Source organism: Poecilia reticulata, linkage group LG20, assembly GCF_000633615.1.
Source record: "Poecilia reticulata strain Guanapo linkage group LG20, Guppy_female_1.0+MT, whole genome shotgun sequence".
NCBI lineage: Eukaryota > Metazoa > Chordata > Actinopteri > Cyprinodontiformes > Poeciliidae > Poecilia > Poecilia reticulata.
In genome coordinates this window covers 17,790,783-17,810,207 of record NC_024350.1, presented here as the reverse complement: position 1 = coordinate 17,810,207, position 19,425 = coordinate 17,790,783, and the positions used below count along the sequence as shown (strand labels likewise).

Sequence of the window (19,425 nt, the reverse complement as noted above, 5' to 3'; positions counted from 1 at the left end):
TATAGCACATTTCAGCAGCAAGGCATTTCAAAGTGCTTTACATAATTAAAATAAAAACAGAAATAATCAGTGAGAAAGAGATTAAAAAAAAAAAAAAAAAATAAAAATAAAAACAAAAAACAAAAAACTTTACATCATTAAAACGTCGAAAAGAAAGAAGAAGAAATTAAAAACATTAAAGACATAAAAACATGGAAGACGCACTCTAACCCTAATTTAGCCATAAGCAACTCTAAACAGGTGGGTTTTAAGTTGAGATTTAAAAGCTCTCAGTGTTTCAGCTGTTTTACAGTTTTCTGGAAGTTTGTTCCAAATCTGTGGTGCATAGAAACTGAATGCTGCTTCTCCTCGTCTGGTTCTGGTTCTGGGGATGCAGAGCAGAACCAGAACCAGAAGATCTGAGGGGTCTAGACGGTTGGTACAGTAATAACAGATCTTTAATGTATTGTGGTGCTAAACCGTTCAGAGATTTATAAACTAACATCAGTATTTTAAAGTCTATTCTCTGAGCTACAGGGAGCCAGAGGAGGGACTTTAAAACTGGTGTTATGTCTCTATCTAAAGTTTCTTACAAGATTGAGACCGAAAAACCAAAAAATATGACAATATACAGTGATATGCATTAACATTTGGATCAACTGGGGAATAACAGACTTTTAAAGGATTAAACTCTACATACCGATTTGAGTTTATCGCATTGCCGATTAAAAAAAGAAGTTAATTTTTTACCAAAAAAATCTAATATTTCTGAGTTTGAAAAGTCAAACATTTGCTCAGAAATTTTGAGATTAATCTCAGAAATAAAAAACAAACGTAAATTTCTGAATTTGAAGTCAGAAACTTGCAAGAAAGAAACGCAGAACTTTTGAGATCAATCTCAGAGATTTCCATGTTTTTTCCTCAAAGATGTTTGAGATTTATCTCAAAAGTTCTGCAAATCTTTCAGGGGAATAATAATAAAAAAAAAAAAAAAAGAAAAAAAAGAAAAAATCTGAAATTTTGAGGAAAAAAAAACATGAAAATTTTTTAATTTGAAAAATCAATTTTTATTTTTAAACAAAACTCATTTTCTACAAAATTTGTAAATTTCTGTTGTTTTTTTAGGCGATTTCTGAACTTCGCCTCAAACTTACGGTTTTTTTTCTAGCAAATTTTTGACTTTTCAAATTTGTTTCCTCTAGAAAGTTTTTGGCAGAAATGTAGTCCTATATAATTGTTTTCTACATAAATTGACGCCATTGCTTCACTTTAGCTTTTAGCAAACCTTTAACATAATATCAGAGAATATCGAGCTTTAATATTAGTTTATACTTCTTTCCCATTGTTGACATAAAATTTAGCTTTTATTTGCCGCAGCTCAAAAGGTGTACAGTCTTTATTAAGTGTAATATTTAAAATAAGCCGATAAACTAACATATGTCATAAATTTATGTCTTCAATCAAACAAATTCATCACATTTATCTCCAAAATTGTGACTTTAGGTAAAATTCTTGGACACAAACCAGATTTTTGGTGAAAATTTGCTGTTTTACGTTTGGCCCTCGTAGATGTTTTGTGTGCATTGAGTTTAAAAGCAGCATAAACCTCATCAAAAGTCTGCAGTTCGGCGGGTTCCTCTGAAGTGGGTCATTAAAGCCTCTTCCAGCCTGCGGCCGTGGAAAACTCGGAGCGCCCCTTCAGGTTGGAGCGTCTGGAGGTTTATCTGAAACGCTGGACAAAAACAGAACAAATCCATACGCAGAAATAAAAAACCTGCAGGCTTATCTGCAGAGAAACGCACCACATAATCACGGCCGTGTTTTCGTTTCAACCCTTTTTGTGTTTTTGTTTCCGCTGGCCTTATCTTTCATTTCTATCCTCCTGGTAAAACAGCAGCAGGAACAGCTTGCTGAAAGACGCCGCATTAAAATAAGATATATATACATCCAGTTTCTTCAGCAGGTTTTTATTGCTTCTTCATATTCTATTACTTTCCCACATTCTTCCTGCTCGGTGTTTATGAACTCCAGGGTTCAGCAGTGGCATCGCCAGCTGCAGCTCCAGTCGAGTTACACTGTTGTCCCTCCAGGCAAGAAGGAAATAACCAAAAAAAGAATGGATAAAAATGAATCCATAGAAACTGGAAGTGAAATAAATGACGCTGTCTGCTCTTCCACCCTCCTTCCATTTAAATACTCACATTGCTGGGGAGAGAAGAGGCCCGAGTTCAGCTCGATGAAACGCGTCCATCACCGCCGTTCGCACGGATATTTACTGATATTTACAGAAAGACACAGAACGTTTTTCATTCTCGTTGTTTTGGCGCCAGATTAAATTACAGTTATAAGTTAAATCAGGGTTTGTGTTACAGTTGAAACCAGATATTTACACTTAAATCAAGACTTTCTTTCCTCACCGTCTGAAATTTAACTTTTCTTCTGTTAGGTCAGTTAAATTGTTTCTATTTGCTGAATTATTGAATATTTAATAATCCTGATGGCTCAATGATTTATTGATCTGTGTAATTTAAATAAAGGTCGGCTGGTGTTTTATACATTCAAATGTCAAAACATTGCATTTTGTTTGCCCCTGCTGTACAGCATAGAATAAAATCACAAGATATTATTAAAACAGATTTAAACTGCCCTCTTTGTAGTTGATTTGGATCATTTTGTCTCCAAAATGAGTCCAAACTTCCAGTCGAATGGTTGAATTTTGCTGTGGGGAAAATAAACCGAGTTCTGGGCTGAAAAGTCGCTCGGTGGGGAAGAAGCCGCCGCTCCAACAGAAACACAAAACGCCAAATTAGTTTGAAAACGAAGTCAAAGACAAAGAGAAAGATCTTTGGAGACAAATCCTGTTTTGTGATTGAACTAAAAGTGAAATGTTTAGTTGTAATGATGATTGGAAAGACGAGGAAAATAATATTGAAGCAACTTCTGAAAGCATTTACCAGGAAGCTGGAGGCAGAAAACCCAGAACGTTTAACACAAATTATACAAAAGACACTAAACAAACTTAACGTTTAACTTAACGTTAATGGATGCGTCAAGCAGCGACGCTGAAATAATAACACACACTGTGGAAAATGTTTTTCATTTTAAATTTATAATTATTTTTAGTAAATAAGTTTTAGATATAATCTTAATTTTTTTAAGTTAAATAAATGTATTTACTTTTTTGATTTAATTTTTAATAGTATTTGTATAATTTCATTTTAGATATTGCTCATTTGTGTTTTTTTTATTTATGTAATTTTATTTAAATATTTTTTCTTTATATATTTATCTTTTCTCTATTTTTGCAGGGATGGGAGCATTCATTTTCTTTATTTATTTTCTCTTATTTGTTTTATTTTTGAGAAAAATACAAAAAATAAACGTTGGTCATTTTAACCAACTTGATAAAAAGCATTTGCTTTGATTTAAAAAGTAATTTCATGCTTTTAATATGTCATTTCCCCCCTTTAAATATTTAAATAATATTTTTTTACTTAATAATCAGTTTTGCTTTTAATATTTGGGGTTTTCTTACCACTTTTTCCCCCCTTGAGTCAATCAAACGCGTCTCATTTAGAGATTTGACAAGATTATTCATGTTCTGTTGAGAAAACACAAACTTCATATGAGCAACCAAGATGAATTTCTATAAAATAAAGCGCTTTTACTGTTTGCTTCACACCTTCTCTGCAGAGAAAAGGTGCCATTTCTGATTAAATCTCCATCTGTGGAGCCATTTTTCTGCCACTTTGTTGAATTCTCTAAAACCCACAGATCTCAGCAGCGAGGCTAGGCGAGCGCCATGTTTATTAATAGTATTTGCTTTGCATGGATTCCCAAGACTTGTTGCTGACTCGGAGCCTAAAGGAGAAAGAGGAGGAGGACGGGGGGGATCTTCGGCGCTGCAGCTGCTGATGCATTTTTCTCAGGCTTTTTTCTACAGTTCATTTGGCTGCAAAGCTAACAGGAAGATGAAGCGGCGCATGTATCTGTCTGAGGCCTGGTACGCATCACTTCCCCCTGGGAGGACGCCACGCCCAGGAGGGAAACGCCTCGATGATGACAACACCGATTACACAGGCGGGAAACCGGCGAGAAGAGCGGAAAAGTATGAAAAACAAGGTGTGTGCTTCAGGACAGAAATCAGAGAATCACGAGGAAGAGCAACGAATGGTTAAAAATAAATATTTACCCCCGAATAGATTTATTACTTCTTGAAAATGTTTAATGTTTCAAATAACTGGAGTAAATACAAAGATCAGTTTTAGTGTCTGTATTTATGATGAGGAAAAACTATCCGTGTGTACGATGTACAATGGCTGCTGGAAAAGACAAGTGTTTACCATCCAGAAACCACTTGTTGCATTATTTTTGGTTGTGTGGGAGGCTCCACTTCTGCTTTTCAGAGACGTACGGTTGCGTGATTGCGCATCTATCTGCAGCCGTTTCAATGCGCGAGTATAAACGTTGAGCTTGGGGGGGGTGTGGCCAGCAGCAGCTTATTTGGATTTAAAGTGACAAAAGGCCTTCTGACTAAAATCTCATTATCTAAGAATAATTATGTGCAAAAAATGTCATGAACATGTTTTGTTTATCCCACGGAAGAATCCCAACCTCTTCAAGCCAGAATGAATGGTCACGTTTGACCAAATATCTGAATAGATCCTTCAATTTTTAATGTAAATGCACAAAAATACCAAGATAATTTTGTGAAGATGTGGAAAATACGTGATTTATTTAATAAATATGCTTTGCATAGCCATATATTGTGGAAGCTAGCTACATAGCTAGCTATGTAGCTAGCTACATAGCTATGTATAGCTACATACATAGCTATGTATAGCTATACATGTAAACAAGACGTTTATACATAAAGCTATAAAGCTATATATGTAGCTATGTATAGCTACATGTATAGCTATGTAGCTACATAGCTATACATGTAGCTATACATAGCTACATTAGCTTATGTAGCTAGCTTATGTAGCTAGCTACACAGCTAGCTACATAAGCTAGCTTATTGTGGAAGCTAGCTACACAGCTAGCTACATAAGCTAGCTTATTGTGGAAGCTAGCTACACAGCTAGCTTCCACAATAAGAAAGGCAAGATGTTGCGCTTTCCAGCCAATATCGGGTTATTACGGTAATTTCACCCGCGCCGTTGCAGGAAGCAGGTTTTTCTTCATTTCAATCTGGTGAAACTTTTAAATAGACGGTAAATTGTACATAACTGCTAGATATTGAAAGTTCCAGTTGTTCTGGAGAAATTGGCAAAGTTATTTACTCACAGGGCATTTAGAGAACTTTGTACAATTAAAATAAGCAAAAATATCCAGGCGTAGATTTGAAACGGAGCGTTTTTTACTCTTAATAAATGAGGGTAAGCAATGACAATTTGATTTATGTGAGAAAATGTGAAAACAGAAAGATGTTTGAGGGGGTGAAAACTTTTCCACGCCTCTGTTTGTAAGTGGGTTGATGTATCTGATGGATTTTCTGGACCTCATGAATGTCAACCCAACACCTCCATGCATTCCTCCTGCTCTAAGTTTTCTTTTGCCTCCAGCAAATCAGATTAAAGTTCAACCTTTCAAGGTTTCTCAGACGAGCTGAAGAGCAAAAAAAAAAAAAAAAATGTCATATTGATTTTTTTTCCTTTAGCACTTATCATATTTCATTTTGTCTCCGAGTTAATATTTCAACAACAGCATGACAGGTTGTACAGGCTTTCTTTTTATCTCTCCGGCGCTGAATTCAAGCCGAGCAGCAGAATAATAAAGAAACAAGACGTTTCATAATATCAGTCGTAGTGAATCGCTGTCTCTGAGCATATTCACAGGATCTCGGCGCTGCGCCGCAAACGCCTCTTTACAGGCAATAAATATCTCCAAAGTACTCCACATCTCCTGCTTGCTAAATACATCTGTCTTTCTTTCGCCAAATAAAGCTCCCACAATGTGCAACTCTTCAGGCAATTTCCTCTTCCAGAGCGTATTTTGTTCTAAAAATCCCTGCGGTGAATAAAAGTACAGCGCGAGGCTGAAATGCTGCTTCATGGTCGGAGTTTTTCAAGCCATAATCAGGACCTGGAGCTTCTGGTTCACGTTTTCTGGCTGATGATGGACAATTATCTATAATTCTGCTCAAATTGAAGACAGAAATTGAAGATTACATTTATTTTATGATTTCAAAAAGTTGTTTTCTAATGAAATTTGCATCCAAACCAACCTGGTCCAATGGGAAAATAAACCCGTCTGCATTTTTACAGCCTTAGTATCTCTTGGTCAAATTTACAGACCTGTAGGATCAGGAAAAACCTCAAGCTGTTCCTGTTTGACAACACGAAGTGGGCTAAAAAATCTCAAAAAGCAACCAACTCATCTAGATAATAGCTCGGTTCCCATTGACCGTACGATTGGAGTTACAAAAATAATTTGTAATAATTTCAAACTAACTTGATAAAAGGTTTTCGTGCAAAGAAGAAAAGGTTTCACAACCATATTTAAAACTGCAATGGAAACACCTTTTTTCACATGATCAACAACTGGATGTTACTACTGGTGGAAACGCAGAAGACGACGACAGGAAGTGGTATTAGGAGGATAGCATAGCATGTTTTTTAATGACTTATGTGTGATTTTAACTGCATTTCTTAGTTAATGGAAACAGAAATTACAAAATTGTATTTTTCGACATTAGCGGAATATTGACAAAGTTTTGTACACATTTGTAAGGAAAACACACAAAGTGCATAATTAACTTCTGATAAAGTTTCTAAAACAAATTAGCTGTTCGATAATATCCTAATTCATTGAACTGGTCTGTAAGAGTGGGAATTTTTCTGTGGGTGGGGAACCCAAATATTTTGTTCAAGTAAACGTAGTAAAAAGGAGCCATCTAAGAAATTATTCAACTAAGAGTAAAAAAAATATTTGGTAAAAAGTAAACTCAGGTTCTTTTAATAAAAATCTAATGAAAATGTAATAAAAACTGCAGGTGTGTGTCTGGTGAATTTTAAAACATGTTTGCTTGTGTATTTTTCAAAAACTGCAATGGAAACACTTTTTTCACATCAACAACAACCGGATGTTGCTACTGGTGGAAACGCCGAAGAAGAAGACGACAGGAAGTAGTATCTATTATAATAATAATAATGGCAACATATGTTCTTTAATGACTTACCGTGTGTGACTTTAATAGAAATACTGCATTTGTGAATTTGTATTTTTTTTACATTCGTGCAATATCGACAAAGGTTTGCTCACATTTGTCATAGAAAGCTTTGAGACTTCAATCAGTGGAGAATCCCACAACTTTCTCCAGTAGAATAGAAACAAAACTGAAGTTACTATCTCTCAACCTAAAGAGGAACAGCTTCAGTTAATGCAACTAGAAACCAGCGGTAAGGTTCAAAATCTGACTGTAGTGATGGACTCTGACCTGAACCTTCAGAGTCACATAAAGACAGTCACAAAGTCGGCCTTCTATCACCTGAAGAACATCTCCAGGATTCAACAAGATCTAGAGAAACTCATCAATGTGTTTATCTTTTAGTCGCACTGATTTCTGCAACAGTGTCTTCACAGGTCTGCCTAAAAATAATTGATCAGATCCAGAGTGCTGCTGCTGGCGTTCTGACTAAAACCAGGAAGCTATAGCACATCGTTCTAAAGTCCCTACACCGAGAGAATAAATCACTGAACCACAATGCATTAAAGATCTGCTGCATTCAGCTTCTATGCAGCACAAATCTGGAACAAACTTCCAGAAAACTGCAAAACAGACGAAACATTGACTTCCTTTGAATCAAAGCTAAAAAATAAGTTGAATTTTATTAGTTGTAACTGGAACATTGATCAACATTTTTTATGTGTAACTGATTGATAACTGCATTTGACAAACAGGAGGGCTCATTGCTTGCTTCATAATTGTTCACTGCATGTTTTTACGATGTAAAGCACTTTGAACTGCCTTGTTACTGAAATGTGCTGCACAAATAAGCTCAGACTTTAACAGATTTTCCATTGGTAGATTAAACTAAAACACAGCTGAGTGTCTATAATCTACAAGAAGCGCAGAAATTAATCACGCAAAAGAAGCTACCAACCCCACTGCACCGTCTTTGGCATCCCACATTTAAAAATAGGAAAGAAAATAATCAAAATGTAACATTTTTGTTGTTTCCTAACTTTCTGAAGCTGCGGTATACCTCCACGCTGACTCCTATTGAAGAGGCTGGATATTTGCAGTTGCTGGTAATCAGGGCTGCTTTGTTGTCTGCAGAAGACGGCTCTATGCTACTTCAGGAAGGGAACAAGAATAGCCTGAGTTTACGGTGTTTCACAGCTTTAATGCTTCCAGAGAGCGTTCAATAACAACAGCTAAAACGCCGTTCTCCATCGGTAAACGTGTGCATCCCTCCGATCGTCTCCACATGCGGCGTTACGAGCCAATAAATAGCCTCTGCATTCATCTGCAGCAGATAAAGCACAATCATCCTTCCATCGCTTTGCCTCTAACTGTTCGATGTGTGTTTTTATTCCAGACGTTTCTTTTCGGCTTGAACTTCCACAGCTGATCGCTTCTTCTCCTTCTTCCTTTTTTCTTTTCTCCATTCAACAGTTTCTGCTTTGTTTATGATTCAAGACATCCAAGGACCAGAAAATAACACGCATTTCCTTCGCTTCGCCGGTGAGAGTTTCAGGAGAAAAGGAAAGTGTGCCCTTGCTTTTGTTCTTGGGTCGGGTTAACGGGGGTGGAAAATGACTTGGGGACGAGTAAAAATAGCAAATAAACTCTAAACAAGAAGGAGTTCAATGAAAAGTTGACCTTTTATCAAACAGCAGGGATTTTTTTTTTACGCAGTTGAAAAAAGACAGTAGGAGATGCTAATTTCAAACTAGCTTAGTTTGCAAATGAACGTCCAATACAAAAAGAAAACCTGATCTTCTGTGAAATCCCTTAGTGCATCAATCTAACTGGATGTTTCCTTAAAGTTTCAGTTTGAATCAGCTGCCAGTGACGACGTTCCTGATTTCTAAAGATTAAATATCTTTTTTCTTTCTCCTGTGATTTCTAAATAGTTTCTCATTGATCTTGAGAAACAAGACATCTCTCACAATAAACTCCCAAAGATCTCCAATAAAACACCAGGAAGGTGAAAACGTGTGAAAACATTTTCTTAAAATAATGTCTCTGGATTGAACTGAACTTTACTGGTTAATGCAGCTGGGATTGGCACTACACTGCAAAAACACAAAATCTCACCAAGTAATTTTGGCCTAGTTTCTAGTCTAGAAATCTTAATACACTTGAAATAAGACAAACTAACTTAAAAGTAACTTTGTAGCAAGATATAGCCGGTTGTTTTAAGAGAATAATTCCTTAATATTGATGAGAACATTTTAGTTCCATTGGCAGATTATTTAACTTATAATAAAGACATGTTTCCCATTTTATTTGCTTTGTCTTATTCCAAGTGTATTAAGATATTTTCTCTTGAAACTAGACCAAAATTACTTGGTAAGATTTTGTGTTTTTGCAGTGTACAACCTGCAGTATCCTCAATGTTGTCTCAATATTTAGTCAAGCTTACAAATATTTTTGGTACATTGTGAATTTTGGAAACCATTTCTGTCAAGGTAAAGGTCAAATTCTAAGAAAAATCGTAAAAATCTAGAAAATTCTAAGATAATTTTCTAAAGTTGAGTTGCTAAAAGCTACTTTTAGGGTGTTTTCCCACCGGATAGTTTGGTAGACTAGGTTCGATTTGGGACCAAAATTACAACATTTTAAACAATTCCAGCCGCTGTGGTGGTGGTGGTTATCTTTCTCAGTGCACTGTGTCAAACAATCCAAACCCTTTTGAAAAGATTGTTCCTCTCCTCGCCTGTGGGGGCGCTGCATCAATAACCACTGAAGGAAATGACACAAACCCTCTAAAAAAGACACTGAGCACAACTTCCTGTTTCATGAAATGTAAACAGAAATGGAGTAGCGTCAGATTTTAGCAGTTGTAAGATTTCTCTTTTGTCGTTGGTCTTCTGCTAGTGCTAGCATTGCGGGTTTGTTTTGATTGTATTTACCCAGAATGCAGTGCGCTGTAGTCCAGTTCCTGCTCTTGGAGCGGACTCCGGTCCATTTGGCGTTCACGCATTTGAACACTTAGATTACGAATTCACAACTCCCCAAACAAACCAGACTTTCTGGACAAATAAACTCGAGTTTGATTAAAGTGAACTAAACAGGACTGGTGTGAAGGCAACCTTAGGTTAGCATTACAAACATGCTATGCTAGCAGGAGAAATTGCTCTTGGTCTTGTACCAAAGGCAAAAGAGAAATCCTGTAACTGCTAAAATGTGACGCCACTCCATTTTTGTGAAACAGGAAGTTAGCGTCTTCTTCAAAGGTTTTTGTGTCGTTTCCTTTAGTGGTTCTGGGTGCAGCGCCCCCACAGGCAAGGAGGGGAACAGGTGCACCATGAAAGAAAACCACAGCAGCTGAAAATGTAACATGTTGCGAATTTGGTCTCGAATCAAACCAGCAGCATCACTGCAGTAATTTGTTTATTTGTTTTTAATGTATTTCTAATATTGTATACAAAATGAAATCTGCAGAACGTGACGATTTTTTAAATCCAATCCATAACTAAAATAATCGTTAGTTGCAAATTATAAAAGGTTAAAGGGAAAAGCAAATGTGCAACAGCCAAAGTTTTGAATTAGTGATGTGAAAACACTCCAGCACGTCCTTAAAAGGTTAGAAGAACAAAAAAATGGAGTAGCTGCTGCTGAAATGTTATCATCGTCACCCATATTGTAAACTCATCACGATACCTCAATCACTGTAATAACCCTGGCAACCGAAACTCAGCGATGTCTGCTGGCCAGCCGGGCAAGCATTTATAAGATCTTGTGCCAGGCCCAGAAGTCTGACATTATTTGGCGGAGACAGTAGCTTGGCAGCAGCAGCGCTAACAGGAGGGGCACCGAGAAACTGACAGGCAGCCAACAAAACCCAACTACAGTAATGCCTTTAAACGACTTGAAAGTCAAACTAATGTCGCAGCGTCTTAGAGGAAATACGGTGCGGGAAAGTTAGGCTTCTGAACAAGAAAAAGCAACTGAATCAAATCAGAAAAGCTTCTGGTTTCTTTTACAACTTTAAAACAGAAAACCGGTAGCCGTCCATCTTCATTTCTCGACACATTTGGACCAAGAAGCTTCTTCCGCCGGTGCGTTTCATGTGGCTTTGAACCTGTGGAGAGTGTCATTTCTTTTCCAGCAGTGTGCATGTCAGGGACACGGCAGCAACAAGGTCCCCAAACGAAGGGATATTATTAAGGACTTGAGAGACAAGGCAGACGAGATGAGGGGCACAGTGGCAGGATTGTGTTTGTGGAAGATTAAGGCTCTTCAGGACGGACGGATGATGGATGGACGGGAGTCCTTCATCCATCAAAGCCTGTTTACATCACCTTTAAACAGGCCACAAGTCCTCCTCTGTTTGCTCTCTCTTAAAGGGACAGTGTGGATTTTTATTTCATCTCATCTTCTGTAGACGATACAGCTGGATGTGTTAGAATATTAACAAAATGTTTCTTTAATTTAAACACAAAACAGCTGAGTAATCGATTTATTTCTGTTCATTTTCTGACTAATAAGGCTTATAGGGAGCAAAAAACCCAAACTGAATGTACAAGGCTTCTTTTTGTTGCTTTTTAGGATTCTTTATGCCCTGATAGTCCGGTAGATTTGGTCTGATTTGAAACCAAAATAGAAAGATTTGTTACATTTTTAACTGCAATCTGTTCCCCTCCTCGCCTGTGGGGGCGCTGCACCAAGAAACAACTGAAGGAAACGACACAAAAACCTCTGAAGAAAATGATAAACGCAACTTCCTCTGTCACAAAAATTGAGTAACGTCAGTTTTTTGCAGTTGTATGATTTAATTTACGCATTTGGCAAAGACTACAAGTCATTTCTGCTGCTAGCGCTAAGCTAACACGTTTGTTTTGGTAGTATTTACCCAGAATGCCCTGCGTTGTAGTCCACTTCCTGCTGCAAGACAATAATTTTTGAAAAACGAACATTTTTGCTATAAAAAAAAAAGCAAAACATTATTTTATTTATAAAGTTTCCAACATAAAGACAAGATCTAAAAAAGCATCTCGTACTGTTAAGTGTCATTTTGTTGCGAAAATGTCTTGCAATTATTCCATTAAAAATAAGGACAATTCAATTTATTGTTTAGATTTTTAAAAATTTGTTTATTCTTTAACATTTTCAACCAAAGTTAAAAGGATCCAAACAGCACACTGACCTAGATGATTGATGCAGCATCTATTAGCATCTAGGCTAATAAATGCTGCCTACATTTTTAAAAGGTTTTTAAACTTATTTTCTTCCAGGGCAATTATTAATTAGAACTGTTAATATACTTAAAATTAATTTTCATAAGTACCAAAGTCATCCTACTTAAATAAATTGTAAAGAATCACATGAATTATGTTTATCTTAATTTTCGGATTAAATGTCATAATGGCTTGCCTTATTGATGGATCAAATTGGAAAACATTCATGCAGGTCACCAAAAAAAAAGCCATATGGAGCCGTTTACCCTCCACCTCCCACCTGTTTTCTTCTGCTGAATCGGCGTTTTCACGCTGCATTACATCACTACATTTTAAACCCGTCATTTCCCCTGAAATGTGACACCCTACTCTCTCCATCATTCATTCGTTTAACGGTAAACACGTCCCGCTGTCCGCTCGGTTCCGACGGAGCCCAAATGAGACGGGGCCGCTTCCTGCCTTGGTGGCGTTCCAGCCGTTATCAACAGTCAGACTTTTATCTGATTGCTTTCATTTCGTGGGCTTGAACCGCGAGGCGCCTTTTCAGAAACAGGAATTCAAAGCGAGCTTTCCGAACTGTTTTCACCAGTTCACAAAGAGCAGCCTTATTTCAGGATCCCAAACTGGTTTCTTATTAGAGATCCCAGACTCATAAAAATTCCCTTTGAGGTTGGTTTATGGCGTTTCCCCTTATTTATAATGACTATTTCCCCGCAGTTTTAAAGCTGTATTTGAAATGCGGTTTGAAGTGAAAAGATTCTGCTTTTTTCTATTGTTCTAAGCAGTGTTGAATCAAATCTGGAGGAAAAGATATTCCCATATACTTAGAGTGCACTGCAAAAACACAAAATCTAACCAAGTAATTTTGTTTAAAATATCTTCGTACACTTGAAATAAGACAAAACTTTCAGGTAAATTTTCAACACAATATTGGAGCTTAATTCCACTGGCAGATTATTTCACTTATTACAAGACATTTTCCCATGCTAGCTTTATTGCTAGCTAGCTAGCTAGCTAGCTAGCTAAAAAAATACTATAAATTCTTTAAAGGCAGGATTATTTAATCTCATATATTATTGTGGGCTAAATTACAAGAATTGTCTGTAAAGCTAACAAGTTTACAGACAACTTGTTAGCTTTGTTGCTAATTTGTTAGCTAGCTCTGTTGCAAGTTAGTTATCAAGCTTTGTTGCAATCTAGTTAGTTAGCTTTGTAGCTAGCTAATTAACTACACTGGCAGATTAGTTCACTTATTATTAGACATTTTCCCTATGCTATAAGTGAAATAATCTGCCAGTGGAGCTAGTATTTTTAGCTAGTTACTTAGCAACAAAGCTAGCATGGAAAAATATCTTGCAATACATGGTTAATCTGCCTATGGAACTAGCATTTTGTAGCTATTTAGGTCACAACAATGCTAGAATGGAAAAAGTGTTTTGTAACAAGTGTAAAATCTGAAAGTGGATCTAGTAAATCTTAGCTACTGAGCTAGCAACAAAGCTGGCATGGGAAATTGTCTACATGGAAAAATCTGCCTGCAGAACTAGCATTTTTAGCTAGTTAGGTTGCAATAAAGCTAGCATAGGAAAATGTCTTGTAAGTGAAATAATCTGCCAGTGGAAGCTCGTATTTTTTAATCAGTGTTGAGGAATTATTACTTGTAAGCTAATTTTGTCTTATTTTAAGTGTACTAAGGTATTTCTAGTAGAAACTAGACAAAAATATTTGGTAAAATCTTGTGTTTTTGCAGCGTCTTTCACATTTCATTCACTTAAAAAAGACACTCGAAGTGGTTTCTTTGAACACAAACGAAGCTGGTGTCTAATTCACTCTTGAAGGGTTATTACTAGAACTCCCTCGTCTTCGTCTCTTCTTCACGCAAATATGATTACAGATATCAGCACTTACGTACATAATTATTAGAAGCTCTCGAGGATGGACCGCTTTTATTCTTCGGACTATTGTAAATATTAACCTTTGCCCCCTTTTCTCTCCGCTGCTATATTCTCAGATAATATTGAATTCCTTTATCTCCCTCTTGCAGTTACCTATATAATGCCGACCTGTTTAACCAGTCATCTACAGTGGGCCTGGTCGGCCACAAAGCAGCTTCCCAGGAGGAGCTGCATTATTCAGCACCGCTCTCTGGCTTCTCTCGGCCCGGTAATCTCCGCGCCAGCAGGTCCGCAGAGGAAAACGGGAAGACCTCCGCTGCGGGTTCCTTCATGAAAAGAAACCCACGAAGGCGCTTTGTGGAAGACAACAAAATGTAAAGGAGAAATTACACGCTCCGTAGTTTTCACTACCAACTTTGCTTGTGTTGTAAAATTCAATTTGATGGACTGTATTTCCATCATTTGCTGGTGAGATGTGAAATATCTGCAGACAAAGCTTCATTTTTCCTCTCTTTTTCAGTGATATGGCTCATCAAGTGCAAATATCAAATGAAATGCAGCTTTTGTTGCCATTTAACTGGAGCCCTTTATTGATCCCTGAGGGGGATTCAGTGTGTGGATGTATGGAAATATGCAGCGTGTTGAACGCTTTTTATTCTTTATTCACTCCAGTGGTTTTAAAATTATAGCCTAGAAAAGTAAAACATACAAAGAATCTGGCCAATTTTAAAGACAACGCACTAAAAAACAGCAACACAATCATTTGTTGACAAGACAAAATATTAAATTAGATCATAATACTTATTACTCAGATCAACAGAGAGTCAAAACTTGGCAAACTATTCCTTGGGACTTGACTTGGACTCACCTCTCAAGACTTGAGACTTAAGTTGGAAAAACTGACTGACTTGTCCCTCATATCTCAAATCAAGACTCAAGTGTCTGAGTGGAGAGCTCAACTCAAGTCTCTGAGGGTAAGTCCAAGTCAAATCTTGGAGGGATAAGTCCAAGTTAAGTGACATTGACACTTGGACAAGACTTTGAAAGTCAAGTCTCGTCTTTTCAAGGCAAATCAAGTCTCAAGTCTTTGAGGGACGAGTTTAAGACAAGTCTTAAACCTTTCAGAGTCGAGTCGAAGAGTTGACTTGGACTTGTCCCTCTTCTTTTGGGACCTGTCTTGGTCTCACCTCTCAAAGACTTCAGCATTAAGTTGGAAAAACTGACTTTGACTCGTCCTTCGAGTCTCAAGTCAAGTCTCAAGTGTCTGAGAGGCAAGTCCAAGTCAAATGATTTTGACGTCGATACTTAGACAAGACTTGCAAAGTCAAGCATTGTCTGTCCAAGGCTAGTAAAGTCTGAACTCTTGGGGGGAAAGTCCAAGTCCAGGCAAGACTTGGGACTTTACTGGGGAGGATTTCCGTCAAGTTCAGGAGTTACTGGCCGTTCGTCCAGAAGAACGTTTCCGTCTTCACTTGACTTGGACTCGATCCTCATAGAGACTTGAAACTTGTCTTAGACTTGCCTCTCAAATACTTAAGACTTGACTTGGACCCACAACTAAGACACTCGAGACTCAAGGGAGCAGTCCAAGTCAATTTCTCCAACTTAAGTCTCAAGTCTTTGAGAGGCGAGTCCAAGCCAGGTCCCAAGTCCTTGGACTCGTCGCTCGAATATTTGAGACTTGACATGGACTCAGCTATCAAAACCCTGACACTTGACTTGGACTTACGCCTCAAACACTTGAGAATTAAGTTTTAAAATTTTACTTTGATTTGTACCTCAAGTCAAGTCTCAGGTCTTTGAGGATCGAGTCTAAGTCAAGTGAAGACAGAAACGTTTTCCTGGAAAAACGGCCAGTAACTCCTGAACTCGGTGGGAAATCCTCCCCAGTAGATTTAAGGCTTTTTCACAGCCTCACAGTGTTTGGTGAGTTATGATTAAACCCATTTTCTGCTTTTATTTCCCGACATTAAACAGTTTGCCAGGTCGACTCGTGACTCGTTATTGTTTGTCCGCTCCATCCAGATGAAATACCACCAGAAAAAAAAAACAGAAGCAGAATATCTGGAGCAGTGATAAGACGGCGATATGGATCTCAGGTTGCGATTATGAAGCATCACGCTTCCACTAATGACCTCATTACAAGGCAGCACAGGAGGATTTTTAAGTTTAATCAAATTCCTTGCAAAAATAAAGCTGCTATATTAAATTTCTCTCTTTAAAAATACCCACCTTGAAACTTCTCTGACTCTCTGGTGAAATGAAGTTACAGAGTTGAAGTAAAACAAGAAGAAAATGGTAATTTAATTCAAGGAGACATTCACAGTTAATATTAGTCTAAAAACGCGCCTCATAAATACAGGAAATAAGAAGTGAGGCTTTGCGGTAATAATAATCATCCCACTCACAGGAATAACAGTCATTACAGGAACGATGCGCCCAGGCGACCTCAGCGGAGGGGAGACAGGATTTCCCCCTGCGCCATCAAACTCAAAACCAAGGACGAAGTAAGGGTGGAGAGTTTTCTCTACCTGCTGACAAAGGGGAAAAGATGATCACTCTAAATGCCGAGCACTAAATCTTTCACACTTGTCAAGTCCACTTTGTTCCTGCTGCCGGAGCCGACCCCTCTCTGCATCAGCAGGGATCCGGCCTTGGACGTCAGAACAAAGGGGGAGGAAGGCCAAGATGGAGGCTAAATTTATAACCCACCTTTATGCTTCAATGAAACCCGCAGGCAGAGCCGGACAGAGGGAACCAGTTACATTTACTCTATTACATCTACCTCTGTAACGTTTTGGAAAAAATTTACTTTTAGGAACGTTTTCACTACACTGTACTTTTTCATTTCATTTCATTTATTAACAGTCAAAAAAGAACAAGAAAACAAAATAGAATGAGACAAACTTAAGAAATAAAATGTAAAACTAATTATTTTGCCCATGTGACATGCAATTTTATATTTTCTGTTCCAAAAGGAGCAGGTAGAAGATACATCTTATAATATCCTGCCCCTTTCATACTTGTCGATGTATTATTAATTAACTTTCAGAACATCAACAAGAGACAACTTGTTTCCATTTTTCATTATGTTTAACTATGTACAATTATTTTAAGTACTATTTATATAATCATTTACATTATAAACTATTAAATATAGCATAATATATATATATGCTATATTTAAGCCACAGCTTAAATACAGCATATTTTGAAATTTACTTTTACTTGAGAAAAATTTCAGGATTTTCTACCCACTGAATGAAAAACAAAAGATATTTTAACCAAAAAGTCATCAGACACAGACACCTGCAGTTTTATATTTTGATCCATCTAATTCTGTAATTTTTAAATATTAACTGTTAATTTCTCTCATTAAATTCAAAACGTTTGTCTCAAATATTAGAGGTTTGTTACACAAATAAGCGTACGGTGCTACAGACAAAATTAAAATTTGGTTTGAGTATAACATCTAGCCAATAAAACCAGATTGCCAGCTTTACTCAAAACACCACTGATCAGAGTAAAAAAAGAAGCAGCACATCCGTTAGCTGAAATGACGTGAGAAGCTAATGCACGTGTCCGCTAGCTTAAATGCTAAACATGCTAACAGCTCAGATGCAACATTTCGATCAACTGAAAGTATAGTTGTGTTTTAAGTATTTATACACTGTAAATATATGCTCCTGCGTGTGAAATAATACTTTTTTTACGAACTTACATGTTGTGCTCCGCCGAATAAACAGCTGCAAACGGTCCTTAGAACAGTAATGCTAAACCGGAAGTACAAACTCTGTGACTTCCGGTTTCCCGATTTTCAAAATTTAACTGAATAAACAATATTAACCACACCAAAAATACGTGTGACACTCAACAAACAACAATGGCTCTTTATAAAATAAAATGTTTTATTGGTGTTTTGTAATATTTACATCACCTGAGAAACTGAGTTTGGGTTTTCATTAGCCGTTAGCCACAAAGTCACAGTGATAAACCCTTGAAATATATCCATATGAAAGACACAGTACACATAAAAAGAACATATTACATGTTGATTTAGTCCAGTTTAAGATGATATATGACCTAGAAAACCATAGAACATTCTTCTTTGTGACAACATCTATACCATATAGAGCAGTTCTGCACAAGCAAAGTCATTTTGACTATTTTCTTCTATCAAGCTTCAGTCCTGCAGATATATTTCAGCTCTGTACGTTGACAAGAATGACCTTGTATCGCCTGCACAGCAACATGTTGGGGTATATTAACTTCCATTTTGTGAAATGATGTCAAAACAACTATTATACACTTGGGTGGCAATGTGATTGTCACAAGGTTAGATAGCTCATATAAATGAAAAATAAAGTCTCTGAAGCATGCTGGGTGCAGTTTCCAAGGGCTCGGAGAAGACAAGACAATTTCAGCTGAGATTTCCACTGCAGAGATACAGAAGATGGTTGTGGTTTGAGTTTGAAAACCACAACTTTTATGGTGAAACACCAAAAAATGACTTAGAATAATTCTTTAAATCAAATTATACTGGGTTATTGTAATGAAAAAAACAAAAAAATTAACTCCAGTCATGTTTTATGTGTTGTGTTTTGTGTTTTCAAGAGCCTGGATTTTGGGACTGTATGATTAGCTGACTTTTCAAATGGTTGAATACTGCAATTGTATTTTTATAATATACATAGTTCATAGAACATTGTGTTTATTGTTGAGGAGATAAAAGAAAAACAAGAAAATCAGACTATATTAATATTAGCACTTTTAATTTCATGAATTTTGTGACCCAGTTTACCAATTTGGACACCGCTAATGTAGATAAACACATAAATAGAATCTTCAACTATGTGCTTTAGTGTTATTTTATCAAACTAATCAAAACCATTTCATTCGGAATAATGACAAATTACATCAATATGAAAAATGTTTAATATTTAAAGGGACCTCTAATGCAAAATTCACACTTTGCTCATTTTTGTTCTTCTATTCTGTTTGTACTGCTTCTAAAAATACCGCAAGCATTGAAAAAAAAACACCCAGCCATTTTTTTGGCAATAAGTTAATATTTATTGGTCTAGAAAATGAGCCGTTTTAAAAATGTAACGTCACAAAGACACCTAGCAACCCAAACCAAGCCCAGCCCGTTACCTAGCAACCCAAACCAAGCCCAGCCCGTTACCTAGCAACCCAA

The 19,425-nt window shown here is 37.0% G+C and overlaps 1 long non-coding RNA gene across 2 annotated transcripts in view; it reads right to left on the bottom strand.

The window, feature by feature from the left end:
• Window positions 1-1,128: 1,128 nt before the first annotated feature.
• The window catches only part of LOC103456697 (uncharacterized), a 22,911-nt gene continuing 4,614 nt past the window's right edge, over window positions 1,129-19,425 (bottom strand). Inside the window, exons 1-3 of one of the 2 annotated variants that reach the window (XR_532298.1) lie at window positions 17,950-18,010; window positions 16,637-16,762; window positions 1,129-1,711 (exon numbers count right to left, since the gene is read on the bottom strand). This is a non-coding gene — a long non-coding RNA (uncharacterized LOC103456697). Of the gene's footprint in view, window positions 1,712-16,636; window positions 16,763-17,949; window positions 18,011-19,425 lie in introns of those variants that run through there. The other variant, XR_532297.1, reaches the window with a different exon arrangement.